The sequence below is a fragment of the Thalassophryne amazonica genome, chromosome 10, assembly GCF_902500255.1.
Source record: "Thalassophryne amazonica chromosome 10, fThaAma1.1, whole genome shotgun sequence".
NCBI classification, from domain to species: Eukaryota; Metazoa; Chordata; class Actinopteri; order Batrachoidiformes; family Batrachoididae; genus Thalassophryne; species Thalassophryne amazonica.
In genome coordinates, this window is record NC_047112.1 from 108,186,441 (window position 1) to 108,201,647 (window position 15,207).

The window sequence follows — 15,207 nt, forward strand, 5'->3', positions numbered from 1 at the left end:
AGTTTAGATTAATGTTTCCCAGCATCAGGAAGAGTTTATGGACCCATGAAATCCCTGGACAGAGGTTTTGACACATTTGAGAATGAAGGTCTGAGTCTTTAGGGTCCTGGGACTTCCTGTCTTACTGTATGGTCATAAGACTTGGATGCTAACCCGTGACCTAAGGTGAAGACGAGATATCTTTGGCACCAGGTCTATGGGTACCAGTAGGATGACCTTGTGTCAAATGAACATTTACTTAGGGAGACTCAAATAATGAATGTTTATGAGTGGAAAGGAAAGAATCTTTGCACAAGTTGTAAGAAGGAACAGAAATTATATATATACTAGCACGTTTCTAGATTGGTTAGTGTTTATAAAATACGTAACTGACATTTTTCAAGGATGGTTAATAAATTATGCAATGTTTCAATAATGAGTTGGAATGGAGTGTGTGTCTAGAATGATTTTAAAACTTTACACCTTAGACCTCAACAGTATTTAGAGGAAGAACTCAACCCTTGTTTTTCCTTTTAATTACATAATTTTTAATATTAATTTATTGTCTTAATGCATTTATAAATTAAGTTCTTTTATCATATACACGTTATTATTATTATTATTAATAATATTATTTTATTTTATTATGACTTCTCCACAGTGGAAATAAGTGTTATCACTTTCTTGTGTCATCTATGTATATTTTTAACATATTTACAATTATCTTATGTGTTATCATTGAACTTCCTACATAAATCACACACACACGCACCTACACACGTACACAGACGCCACTTCACTTTCAATATATGGATGATTTACTGCCCTCTGTTGGAATGGTGTGCGAGTCCAGAATGTAATTATCAACATCCATTGCTCAGTGTTGCTAGTTAATATGCATAGTTTCTCCGAAGATATTAGTTCTATCAATGTTCCATTTTGTCAGCGTTCATCCTTGAGCCAAAATACATAAGCATACCAGACGGCAAATGTTAGCTCTCTTCAGTTTGTCTGGAATCAAAGTTATACACACACACACACATATGCACGCATACACACACAGGCCACTTCACTTGTAATATATTGTGGTGAGATGTGGGGAGGAAAAGAACAAAAACCAAGCCAGAGCTGTTTGTCTTTTCTGCATTCTGCCTAAAGCAGGTGTTTATATTTTTACACATCCATATACAGAGACACAGGCGGAAGACATCAAACACACTACACTTCCCACTAATGGTAATCAATCAATCAATCAATTTTATTTATATAGCGCCAAATCACAACAAACAGTTGCCCCAAGGCGCTTTATATTGTAAGGCAAGGCCATACAATAATTACATAAAAACCCCAACGGTCAAAACGACCCCCTGTGAGCAAGCACTTGGCGACAGTGGGAAGGAAAAACTCCCTTTTAACAGGAAGAAACCTCAAGCAGAACCAGGCTCAGGGAGGGGCAGTCTTCTGCTGGGACTGGTTGGGGCTGAGGGAGAGAACCAGGAAAAAGACATGCTGTGGAGAGGAGCAGAGATCAATCACTAATGATTAAATGCAGAGTGGTGCATACAGAGCAAAAAGAGAAAGAAACACTCAGTGCATCATGGGAACCCCCCAGCAGTCTAAGTCTATAGCAGCATAACTAAGGGATGGTTCAGGGTCACCTGATCCAGCCCTAACTATAAGCTTTAGCAAAAAGGAAAGTTTTAAGCCTAATCTTAAAAGTAGAGAGGGTGTCTGTCTCCCTGATCTGAATTGGGAGCTGGTTATGGGTGAGATATGCTCTCTCCTTCTAGTCCCTGTCAGTACTCTAGCTGCAGCATTTTGAATTAACTGAAGGCTTTTCAGGGAACTTTTAGGACAACCTGATAATAATGAATTACAATAGTCCAGCCTAGAGGAAATAAATGCATGAATTAGTTTTTCAGCATCACTCTGAGACAAGACCTTTCTAATTTTAGAGATATTGCGTAAATGCAAAAAAGCAGTCCTACATATTTGTTTAATATGGGCTTTGAATGACATATCCTGATCAAAAATGACTCCAAGATTTCTCACAGTATTACTAGAGGTCAGGGTAATGCCATCCAGAGTAAGGATCTGGTTAGACACCATGTTTCTAAGATTTGTGAGGCCAAGTACAATAACTTCAGTTTTATCTGAGTTTAAAAGCAGGAAATTAGAGGTCATCCATGTCTTTATGTCTGTAAGACAATCCTGCAGTTTAGCTAATTGGTGTGTGTCCTCTGGCTTCATGGATAGATAAAGCTGGGTATCATCTGCGTAACAATGAAAATGTAAGCAATGCTGTCTAATAATACTGCCTAAGGGAAGCATGTATAAAGTGAATAAAATTGGTCCTAGCACAGAACCTTGTGGAACTCCATAATTAACCTTAGTCTGTGAAGAAGATTCCCCATTTACATGAACAAATTGTAATCAGATAAATATGATTCAAACCACCGCAGCGCAGTGCCTTTAATACCTATGGCATGCTCTAATCTCTGTAATAAAATTTTATGGTCAACAGTATCAAAAGCAGCACTGAGGTCTAACAGAACAAGCACAGAGATGAGTCCACTGTCTGAGGCCATAAGAAGATCATTTGTAACCTTCACTAATGCTGTTTCTGTACTATGATGAATTCTAAAACCTGACTGAAACTCTTTAAATAGACCATTCCTCTGCAGATGATCAGTTAGCTGTTTTACAACTACCCTTTCAAGAATTTTTGAGAGAAAAGGAAGGTTTGAGATTGGCCTATAATTAGCTAAGATAGTTGGGTCAAGTGATGGCTTTTTAAGTAATGGTTTAATTACTGCCACCTTAAAAGCCTGTGGTACATAGCCAACTAACAAAGATAGATTGATCATATTTAAGATCGAAGCATTAAATAATGGTAGGGCTTCCTTGAGCAGCCTGGTAGGAATGGGGTCTAATAAACATGTTGATGGTTTGGATGAAGTAACTAATGAAAATAACTCAGACAGAACAATCTGAGAGAAAGAGTCTAACCAAATACCGGCATCACTGAAAGCAGCCAAAGATAACGATACGTCTTTGGGATGGTTATGAGTAATTTTTCTCTAATAGTTAAAATTTTATTAGCAAAAAAAGTCATGAAGTCATTACTAGTTAAAGTTAAAGGAATACTCAGCTCAATAGAGCTCTGACTCTTTGTCAGCCTGTCACTCCAATTACTAATAAAATTAATTAAAAGAGTAAAAAGCGTAAAACAAAACTGTACCAGTATGCTAGCCATATGAAAGGGAAAATAAGTGCGTCTTAAGTCTGGACTTGAAAGTCTTCACAGAATCTGACTGTTTTATTGACGCAGGGAGATCATTCCACAGAACAGGGGCATGATAAGAGAAAGCTCTGTGACCCGCAGACTTCTTATTCACCTTAGGGACACAAAGTAGTCCTGCACCCTGAGAATGTAAAGCCCGGGCTGGTACGTAAGGTTTAATTAGGTCAGCTAAGTAGGAGGGTGCCAGTCCATGAATAATTTTATAGGTTAGTAGCAGAACCTTAAAATCTGATCTCACTGGGACAGGAAGCCAGCGAAGGGATGCCAAAATGGGTGTAATGTGGTCGAACTTTCTGCTTCGTGTCAAAAGTCTGGCGGCTGTGTTCTGAACCAGATGAAGACCCCTAATGCTGGACTGCGGTAACCCTGAAAATAAAACATTACAATAATCTAGTCTAGAAGAAACAAAAGCATGAATCAGGGTCTCAGCATAGACAGGGTGGGGCGGATCCTCCCTATATTTCGCACATGGAAAAAAGCAGTCCTTGTAACATCCCTGACGTGGAGGTCAAAGGACACTGACTCATAAGGCTAACTGACAGAGATGCATCAGAGGAGAAGTTTGACAGCTCAGTGGTAGAAATAAGATCAAAGCTATCAGCGTGAATGTCCTACCAGTCATCACATACCCAGCTGGAACAATAAGCTGGTCAAAGGAAAACATAGATTCTACAGATATGTAAACTCCACATAACGTATGGAGGGGTCCACCCAAAATCCATCAAACCGAGACTGTGTGATCAGGTAAAAGAGTGCGGTTGGTGGCTAGTAGATGTTAAAGCTCCTAGAAACAAGAATCATCTAAGAGTACATCAAGAAGCTGGCCCCAATGGAAAAATCACTCAGTATCCTAACAGTGAGTGGTGGGGAGGAAGATGAGATGTCATTGAAGACAAGCCCCCCTCCATGGGATGCACCACATTAGATGTGTGACTTTAAGAAAATCCTAAAACTGGTTAGCAAAAGCTGTCTAAACAACAGCACAGGGGTCTGATCATGGCATCACAACAACTGACCCTGGGAGCAAAGCTGACAGAGGTAAAGGTCTACCATCACAGACAGGATCCAAGCTACAGGCTGTGCAATGACAGCCCAGCACATAGTGGTGGGGTGCAAGGTGTCAAATACTGGAAGTACCAAAGTCCAATAGGGGAGCATCACAAAAGGTGGTTCAGAACAGCATAAGTAAGGTGGTGTGGAACTTTAAATTCCATACAGAGAAGCAGGTCAAGTTGGCCAACCAGCCAGACATAGTTGTGGTTGACAAGCGAGCAGGAATGGGCGGTTGTGGTCAAACTGGTAATTCCAAGTGATGGCAACACCAGAAATACAGAGCATAAGAAGACTGTGAATTGGCCCAGTGGTACTTCTCACACAGTGGTACCACTGGTAACAGCTCCTCTCTGGGCTGTGAACCCCAAACTGGAAGAATGGCTCCAGCAGATAGCAGGTGTAATGTCTTAGATCGCTGTCCAGAACAGTGCAGTTATATGACCAGCTGATACACTGCAAACACTTTATTAATAATAAAAAAAGCTAATAAAATGAAAGATGTTTTCATCCAATACATAAAATATTGTAGCACTGTATTTATATTTACTTGTATTCCGGATATGCCTGACAATCTAAATTCTTACTAAGTTAGGACTGCATGAAAATTGCAATACTGAAGGAAAAAAACATTTAACTTCAGCCAGCCATATCTAAGTTAATGAAAGTCAAATCAAATTGATTTTATTTTGATAGTGTCAAATGAAAAAAGTCATCGTAGACAGATCACCATACGGTCGGTATGGCATTTGCAAGAACCCAAATAAAGCAAAGGTTTCTGTAGATTATTTATTTTATTTTATTTCTTGGTCCTTCTTGCTAAGGTTCACGCTGAACTGTTGAATTTTATGCTCCAATTTGCAGATCCCAAGAATGTCTTTGTATTTGTTTCTCCCTACTGCCTCCCAGATACCACATCTGATGAGACTCCTGTGGACCGATGTCATAAGTGCAGTAAAGCTGTTCTAGCTTGGCCTTTCCACTATTGAATATTTCCAAAGCCGTGCTCTGAGGAGCAGCGCTGCAGCCGCTCTATTCCCACTCAGAGACAACAAGAAGCCGCCTCGTTTCACAGGCACTCTTCCATCTGTGGAAAGTGTTCCTGCCGTGCATTGTCACAGCATTAACCGTAGGCTAGCATAAAAGTAATTGGAAACTGGTGCGAGCCAAAGCTTCAATTAATGCACCACCAAAGTCCCAGTTCTGTGTAATCGGCAATAATGGTTTCATGTTTGGGAGGGCGTTTGGTCACTTGCATTCATCACTCACCTCCTGACAGAGACTGTTAAACCCTGCTCAAAATCCCCACTCTACAGTAATCTTCATTTCAGTCATTTTCCTTCGTTCTCCATCTCTGATGACAGCCCCAGTGTCTTCACATTGCTTGCAGTCAGATCGTGTGCCCGAGTGAACAGGAGGTGTAATTGAGTACTGACAACTCTGCGACAGGATTCTTAATTATTACTCTAGGGTACGGCGGCTGGCTGGTCTGGGTTCAGCTCACTCACTACGTGAGCTAACACAGTCATTTTCCTCTTTGCTGGGAATACTGAAATGCAGTTTTATTCACCACATTTTCAGAGTGCACCCTGAGACTTAAAATTTGTGGCTGACTGTAAATATGTGCACAGTAGTTTAAAGCTGCTAAGACTTTAACACAAAATAAGGTCCTTCCTTCCTACTGCTGTTACACTGTACAATCTGCACTGATCCCAGCAAGTGTATAATCCCAGGTCAACAAACTGCAATATTTTTGTTAAATTAGTTTCACTTTTCACACACTGGATTTATGCTACCCACTGAATATTTAATATTTATTTGTAATTTACTTATTACAACCCCAATTCCAATGAAGTTGGGACATCATGTGAAATGTAAATAAAAACAGAATACAATGATTTGCAAATCCTCTTCAACCTATATTCAGCTGAATACACCACAAAGACAAAATATATAGTGTTCAAACTGATAGACTTTATTGTTTTGTGCAAATATTTTCTCATTTTGAAATAGATGCCTGCAACACATTTCAGAATTTGGGACGGGGCAACAAAAGACTGTGAAAGCAGAGTGAGTTTGTTTTGTGTGTGTGTGCACGCGTTGTGTATGCGCATGCATGTGCACAAGCATGCGTGGTGTGTGCGTGTGCACATGTGCAGAGTGCAATGGTACCAAAGGTATGGAACCAGATTTGCACTCTAAATGGAACCAAACCCCACTCTAAATGCAATGCAACACAAATGGGATGAATTAATCCATGTCATGTGACATACAAAGCACCAATCAAATGACAAAGATCTACTCAGCCGTTATATAATTATATATATCATGAATGATGTTCACGTTTTGTGAGACCTGCATTCACATTTTGTGAGACACAGGTCTCACAAAACGTGGGAGATATTTTTTCAGTATTCACATTTGCAATTAACGGTTTGCGGATAATTCACGATTTGCAGCTGATTCATGATTTGGCCATACCAGGAAACCACTGAATTTTGTTTAACTCTACCTATTTTGCCAAGAAGAGGGATAAAATGCAGTGCTCTGCCAGAGCCTTGGGATGGTGAGCACACAAACATCTTGTCAAAGTTAAAATTGCTGAGGCATATTTAAACAAATTTTGCTAAATGTGTATTTTTGATGCTATATTGATTTCAGGAAAATCCAAAGTCAATGAAAACTTACAGATCAAATTAATGTTATTTTTTCAATTGCAGAAGAAAATTTCTTGTCAATAGGACCTTTAGAAATGTATTTACTGAGAAAAAAAATGGTGATGTGTTCAATACTTACTTTGCACGCTGTATTAATAAAGCTATGTGGAAGCATGGGTGGGTGATAAATTTGTGTTGCAGTGATCCAATTTTGAAATGCGGACAGAGTTACCTTTTTTAATTTATTTGTAGCCATTTTCACAAGAATACTAAAATTATAAGGCCTAAATTCTAATCTTTTATAATTAAGATATATGCATATATGCAGTTGGAGAAATGCTGGCCAACTGGATAGTGCAACTGCTTTGAAAACAGAAGGTTCCCAGTTCAACAGCACCCATGTATAATCTCCCTCAGGAAGGGTGTCTGGTGTAAAGCCAAATCAACATGCAGATCCATGACCCCAAGCAAAAGAAAAAAATGGGAGAAGCTGAAAGAATTTTATGTCTGTATGAATTTTTTTTGTTTTGTTTTGTTTTTTTTTGTAGTTGTAGTATGCTTTTATAACTGTAGGATTTTAGGTAGACAAAATACATGGGTCACTGACTATATTTAGACGAACAGCAATACTCTGATCGTTGTCTCTTTGTGAAGAAGATATCTCAAAAATATTTGATATATTGTTAAAACTTTGTGGAAGCATGGTTCTTTGGTTATAGATCAGGGGAGGGCACAGCTAACCAAAAAGTTAGCTTTGATAACCCCTAATCCTCTAACTGAACTTTTATAAAGCTAAACTGATAAACCACTAAACAGCTCACCGCTAACCACTAGCTTTTAGTATTGACTCCTGACAGACACCTATCTGACACTGTCAGCTACTGACAAGCCAGTTTTGAGTTTAAGCACCGCCGACGGTTTTGAGTAGAATCAAAGGCGATCGCAACCCCAACACAAACAATGAGTCAGAACGTTTGTCTTTGTGCACTCTGCCCACTGCTGTAAGGAACTGTCATTTACTTTCAACATACAGTGCCCCCGACATGTGGCAGAAGACATCAAATGCAAAACAGTTTTCACTTATGGTTTTGATTTATAAACAAAACTAATTTGGGACACTTTATCTACATTAATGTAAATTCTGTCATTTTTACAATGTGAAAATATAACACATATCTTTCAGTTTTAAACTAATGTGCTAATTCTGAAGGTTTGAGCATTAACACACGCAGATGCCAAAAGGCATTATGGTACAATGAGCCTCCACTCATCACTGGTTGGTTGGTTGGTTTATTTATTTGTATAAACCAACACACGTTACTGTAACGTGCTTTGGTTTTTACAAATAAATGCGTATTTGTAAATCTGCCATTTTTTTCATTTGTAAAAGAAAAGCCATTTGCAAAAGTGAAAATTCAGTGCAACAAATTACGACCATGTGATATTTGGGTGCTATTCACACTGCCATCCAGTAGATGGGTCAAAATGCATAGAACACTGCCATATGCTGGATGGCAGTGTGAGCTTCAAGCAATTCATTCGAATAAATGTGGACCCTATCCAAATGACTAGTGTAGGAACAAATATTGTAATCAAGCTGTGAATTTTCCGAATCTGACCTGCTGACTTTATTTATTTATTTATTTTTGTCGGTGTGTTGTGTGTTGGGGGGGTTTGGCTGGACATTTTGGTGTTCTTTTCTTTTCTTTGCTCTCCAGGTGGTATGCAAACTGTTTTTTTTTTGTCTGTGGAGAAGGTGCTGGCAGAAGAGTCCTTCACCCTCATCAGTGTGATATGCAGCACCTGTGGATGATGCTCACATGCAACCTTAAAGACTTTCAGCTGAGGCAGATAATGAGATGGCGTTCTGCATTTAAGCCATGTGTGATTGGAGCAGAATTGCCGGGAACTCGACGTTGTGATGTTCGTTTGTGAGACGCTGAGGACCGCGCTTGGGTTTGACACATCATGCCTGTGAAGGAGGATGGGTGAGGGACACATGCTGTCAGCACACATCAGAGGTGATTGATTGTCTGAATAAGTGTTAATAGTAATTTGGTATTTCGTTATGCAGTATATTTGAACATTGATGAGAATTGTTCAGCTTGCTTCTCACTGCCGTGGCGTATGGACTGATGATCCTCCACCTGTTGTGAGAAGCTGCTCATTTACATAAAGCTTAAATTCAGACCTGAATGTGTTGCTGATAGTGTGTGCCTTTGAAGGATATTAGTTATAGCTGCTGACTTACCTCGCCTTTTCTATCCTTCGCAGAGTCGGTTTGTCGTGTCCACCTGGGGGGTGTTTTGCGGTGAACGTGAGTCCAGAAGCGCCGGGCTTCGATCCCTTTGGGCGCTGGAGAGCGCGCCATCCTTCACTCCGCCAGATAAACGCACCTTTTGTTGTACACTGAGTATTGCACAAGAAGGGGAAAATAAAATTGTTTTGTTTTTTCTGGAACCACTTTCTGGTTATTTAGCGCTGGGTTCAGTCAGACGCAGGTCTGCTCCTCAACCCGCGTCGGCACATAACACGGTGTCCTTATAAAATCACATAAAATGTGTGCATCTATGTGTGTGTGCATATGTCTGTCTGTGTGTGCATGTATATATGTCTGTGTGTATCACTGTGTGTGCGTGTTTGTGCACAAAATCTTGGTGGATATCACATTTCAATGAAAATGCCCACCGAGCCCACAGCTTCACTAAACAGGGAGCAGGACAGTACACCATCTTGTTTCCAAAGTCCAAGCAAGGAGGGCATGTTGTTTGAAAAGTCCTTGAGAATGCAACATATGGATATTGTACATTCTGATTAGTGTGACATACAACTCGTCTATGGTATACCAAAGCAAAACTATTTATATAAATAGTATATATTGCAATTCAATAAGTTCTGTCTGATGTAATTATACACCTACCATAGTCAATCAATGTTTCTTACCAATTTCACCTTTTTATGTAAGATTCTTGCTCTACTCTGATCTTTTAAATGCTTGTCAATGCATTGACAAAGTCGGGTGGATTTTATCCAGTGTAGGTGTTAGTCACAGACATATCTGCCTAGTCTGCAAACCGAAACCCAACGCTGTTTGGTGAAGGAAATGTTCTTCGTACAAGATTCACTACACAAGATTATAGTGGTACTAGGAACCCTTTGCACCAGCGCACAAACTGCCGATACACAGTGTACCGCTTCCATCTGAAAAATAAGACACAGTATATTCAGACCAGAAGTTGTGAGAGCTTTCCATGTACAGATTTTTAATGCAGTTTTTCTGAATTGAAAATGTGTTGGTATGATGAACAGTGATGATTGTAAGGATGTTTGCAGTTTTAGTTCATGTTATCCACTACTACGAGATCTGAATAAATTGTAATGTTTTGGTTTTGGTTTTGTCTTGGAGATAAAAAAAAAAAAAAAGGGGGGGGGGGGGGGACTATGTTATGAAAGCACTTTACAATTTGATAGTGTTTTATGTAAAAACACTTAATCATTCCCTATTTCATCTTGATAATGCTGTCTGTAGGTGAAATAGGCCATCAGCAGGACTTCTGTTCAAACAGACCCTTTGGAATCCCACGTGTCCTGTGATGCATTTGATGCCCTGCTCTTCCTCCCTCTTCTGGACCACCTTATTCCATTCCTCACAGCACACACTCCCCCACTCTCCAGGACAGTGGGCGTGGCCTCACAGCAACCACGGGAATGCCTACAAATACACCATGGCAATATCCATTTGTTTTCTAGTTGTGGTTTTCTGTGTTGGGCTAGTGAGTGGAGGGACAATGTTTCATTCAAATGGTATGAATGACACTAACTGGGAGGTACATGGCTGTTAAAGAGAAATCCTGGTGATTTCTCATATCACAGACTGATCCTAACAAAGACTATTTTATTTATGAACTACAATTCCAATAAACTTGTTTCAATTCAAAGTGTTTTGAAAATTGGTAGTTCATTGTAACTCTAATGACATTTTTGTAGTGTTCTTGGGGAAAACAATTAGGGAAAGTGGATATAGGGCTACGATCTAAAGCGCTCATTGAGCCATCCAGGGTTTTCATGTATCCCATAATCCCTTGCGCCAGAGAGTCACTGCAGTCAAAACAACATAGAGAATCCACATGACAACTGTAAATGAATATTATACTACAAAAATGTAATTTTTTATGCTTTTCGTCACGTTAATAAGAGACTGCTGCATGATACCCTGAAAACTTGCTAAAACAATTATAACAAATAATCTGTCTCTGCTACATTTAATCTGCGTGGAATTTAATAAATGCAAACCGAATTTCAGACATATTATATATATTAGTCTGGAACAAAGAGGACAAACAGTGTTGTAAAGGACAATAATCAAGACATTAAAGAGCAAACTTCACTTTCCCCCAGAACGACATGATCAGGAAGCGAGTGTAGCTCACAGCAGCTCCCACTGAAAATAACGGAGAGACAGCCTGTGATTCTCACATGTTTACATAAAACAAATGCAATAATAACGTCTATAAACCCAGAGAAGATATTCATGAGAGTTTTAGGCACAATATAAAAATAGTTTTATGTTGAGATGTTAATGGTGGTGTCCGTGTGCAGCAGTTAAACTGCAGCATGATCAGAGCGTCTCAATGCAGTTCTCAATGTTACTGAGATCTCGCAGCGTGGTGACCTCTCAGGTTTTGTGGGATTTGAAACCTGAAAAGAGTGGATCTGACCAAACTTGACCAAAAGGAAGATCAAACAAAAATCTTCAGAAAATGACATTAAGCCATGTTTATGATTTCTTTAACAAAGTAGATTCATATGATGACCATGATTCACAGAAAAAAGGGGGGTCTAAGGGGTGTTGACCATTTGTACGTGTATGCTAAGTATGTGTGCTACACTTCCTGCATGTCCTCAGGAAGAACAACCTGGACACGAAGCTGCTGCTGGCCTTCTATCACTCCTTGGTGGAGAGCGTACTGACATACTGTCTAGGTGTGTGGTACGCAGCCTCCACAGCTAAGGACAGAAAGGCGGTGCAGAAGGTCAACACTGCCATAAAGATCATAGGTTGATCATCACACTCTGCCCAGCCTGGAAAACATTGCCACATCCTGGTGCCTTAGGAGAACCAAGGCAATCACAGAAGACCCCTCACACCCTGCCTACCTCCTGTTTGACCTGTTGCTCTGTTGCGGAAGACACTACAGGTAAACAAAGTCCCACAGAAGCAGGCTGACAAATAGCTTTTTCCCCTGGGCCATATGTACTGCAAACACCCATGGATACACACACATACTCAACAAAAATATAAACGCAACACTTTTGGTTTTGCTCCCATTTTGTATGAGATGAACTCAAAGATCTAAAACTTTTTCCACATACACAATATCACCATTTCCCTCAAATATTGTTCACAAACCAGTCTAAATCTATGATAGTGAGCACTTCTCCTTTGCTGAGATAATCCATCCCACCTCACATGTGTGCCATATCAAGATGCTGATTAGACACCATGATTAGTGCACAGGTGTGCCTTAGACTGCCCACAATAAAAGGCCACTCTGAAAGGTGCAGTTTTGTTTTATTGGGGGGGGGATACCAGTCAGTATCTGGTGTGACCACCATTTGCCTCATGCAGTGCAACACATCTCCTTCGCATCATCCGTGAAGAGAACACCTCTCCAATGTGCCAAACGCCAGTGAATGTGAGCATTTGCCCACTCAAGTCGGTTACGACGACGAACTGGAGTCAGGTCGAGACCCCGATGAGGACGACGAGCATGCAGATGAGCTTCCCTGAGATGGTTTCTGACAGTTTGTGCAGAAATTCTTTGGTTATGCAAACCGATTGTTTCAGCAGCTGTCCGAGTGGCTGGTCTCAGACGATCTTGGAGGTGAACATGCTGGATGTGGAGGTCCTGGCCTGGTGTGGTTACACGTGGTCTGCGGTTGTGAGGCTGGTTGGATGTACTGCCAAATTATCTGAAATGACTTTGGAGACGGCTTATGGTAGAGACATGAACATTCAATACACGAGCAACAGCTCTGGTTGACATTCCTGCTGTCAGCATGCCAATTGCACGCTCCCTCAAATCTTGCGACATCTGTGGCATTGTGCTGTGTGATAAAACTGCACCTTTCAGAGTGGCCTTTTATTGTGGGCAGTCTACGGCACACCTGTGCACTAATCATGGTGTCTAATCAGCATCTTGGTATGGCACACCTGTGAGGTGGGATGGATTATCTCAGCAAAGGAGAAGTGCTCACTATCACAGATTTAGACTGGTTTGTGAACAATATTTGAGAGAAATGGTGATATTGTGTATGTGGAAAAAGATTTAGATCTTTGAGTTCATCTCATACAAAATGGGAGCAAAACCAAAAGTGTTGCGTTTATATTTTTGTTGAGTTCAGAGAATATAAATGATAACACAAAAACTTTGTTTCACTCATGGTTAGTGGTTGGGTGAAGCCATTTATTGTCAAACAACTGTGTTTACTCTTTTGAAAGCATAATGACAACACAAACTACCCAAATGACCCTGATCAAAAGTTTACATACTCCTTTTCTTAATACCGTGTATTACCCCCTTTAACATCAGTGACAGCTTGGAGTCTTTTGTGGTAGTTGTGGATGAGGCTCTCTGATGGTAAAAGCTGCCACTGAATATGTCTTGAGCTTTATTTACATTAATTACAAAGAAATACAAACAATATGGCACTGTATGGAAAATCTGCATGGAGTAGACAGTTCTCAAAAACCGAGTGACTGTGCAAGAAGGAGAAGAGTGATGAAAGCCACCAAGACACCCAGACAACCCAGGAGAAGTTATGGGCTTATGTGGCTGTGATTGGAGGAATTGTGCACAGTGCAAGCTTTGCATTTTGTATCAGTACTCTTAGCTTCATAGTGGAGTAGAGCAGAGAAGGATTTTCTTTCACCACAACAGATCAAATCCAGGCTTGCATCTCAGATGTACCTTCTGGCAATTTGTAGCTAAACTTTCAGGTCTTCTTTTTAAGAAAATCCTCCTCTATACCACTTCATCATGAAGATGGATAACTGGGCTTGCCTCTACTGGTGGTTGGCTCTCACTGCGGTATTGTATCACTTCCTGTTCCGGAGCACAGCCGTGTTTTGCTGTATCTGTTAGCTGTTTAATCTGTGCAGTTAGATTGATCTAGATAACTAGATAACGATTTGTTTCACAGTGTAATCTTCACATGCCTTAACTAAAGCACTCCCTCTGCTGAATCACCTCTAAATTATTTACACATTATTCACTTTGTGTGTTTTTATGAATCCGCTATCTTAGCGCAGCTACTAGCTCTTAGCCGATTTAGCATGATGGCTTCTCCTGTCTCTCCCGCACTTTTCTGCTCTGGGTGTGAAATGTTTAGTTATTCCTCAGCCTCCTTTAGCAGTAATGGTACTTGTAATAAGTGTAGCTTATTCGTAGCTTTGGAGGCCAGGCTGGGCGAATTGGAGACTCGGCTCCGCACCGTGGAAAATTCTACAGCTAGCCAGGCTCCTGTAGTCGGTGCGGACCAAGGTAGCTTAGCCGCCGTTAGTTCCCTTCCAGCAGATCCCGAGCAGCCGGGAAAGCAGGCCGACTGGGTGACTGTGAGGAGGAAGCGTAGCCCTAAACAGAAGCCCCGTGTACACCGCCAACCCGTTCACATTTCTAACCGTTTTTCCCCACTCGGCGACACACCCGCCGAGGATCAAACTCTGGTTATTAGCGACTCTGTTTTGAGAAATGTGAAGTTAGCGACACCAGCAACCATAGTCAATTGTCTTCCGGGGGCCAGAGCAGGCGACATTGAAGGAAATTTGAAACTGCTGGCTAAGGCTAAGCGTAAATTTGGTAAGATTGTAATTCACGTCGGCAGTAATGACACCCGGTTACGCCAATCGGAGGTCACTAAAATTAACATTGAATCGGTGTGTAACTTTGCAAAAACAATGTCAGACTCTGTAGTTTTCTCTGGGCCCCTCCCCAATTGGACCGGGAGTGACATGTTTAGCCGCATGTTCTCCTTGAATTGCTGGCTGTCTGAGTGGTGTCCAAAAAATGAGATGGGCTTCATAGATAATTGGCAAAGCTTCTGGGGAAAACCTGGTCTTGTTAGGAGAGACGGCATCCATCCCACTTTGGATGGAGCAGCTCTCATTTCTAGAAATTTGGCCAATTTTCTTAAATCCTCCAAACCGTGACTATCCAG

General features: G+C 40.7%; 1 long non-coding RNA gene across 1 annotated transcript; it reads right to left on the bottom strand.

The window, feature by feature from the left end:
• Positions 1-314: 314 nt before the first annotated feature.
• On the bottom strand, positions 315-12,021 carry LOC117518052. Its single transcript, XR_004562902.1, has 3 exons — positions 11,878-12,021; positions 7,852-7,855; positions 315-326 (listed from the first exon to the last, which is right to left on the bottom strand). It is a non-coding gene; the product is annotated as an uncharacterized LOC117518052 (long non-coding RNA).
• Positions 12,022-15,207: the final 3,186 nt, after the last annotated feature.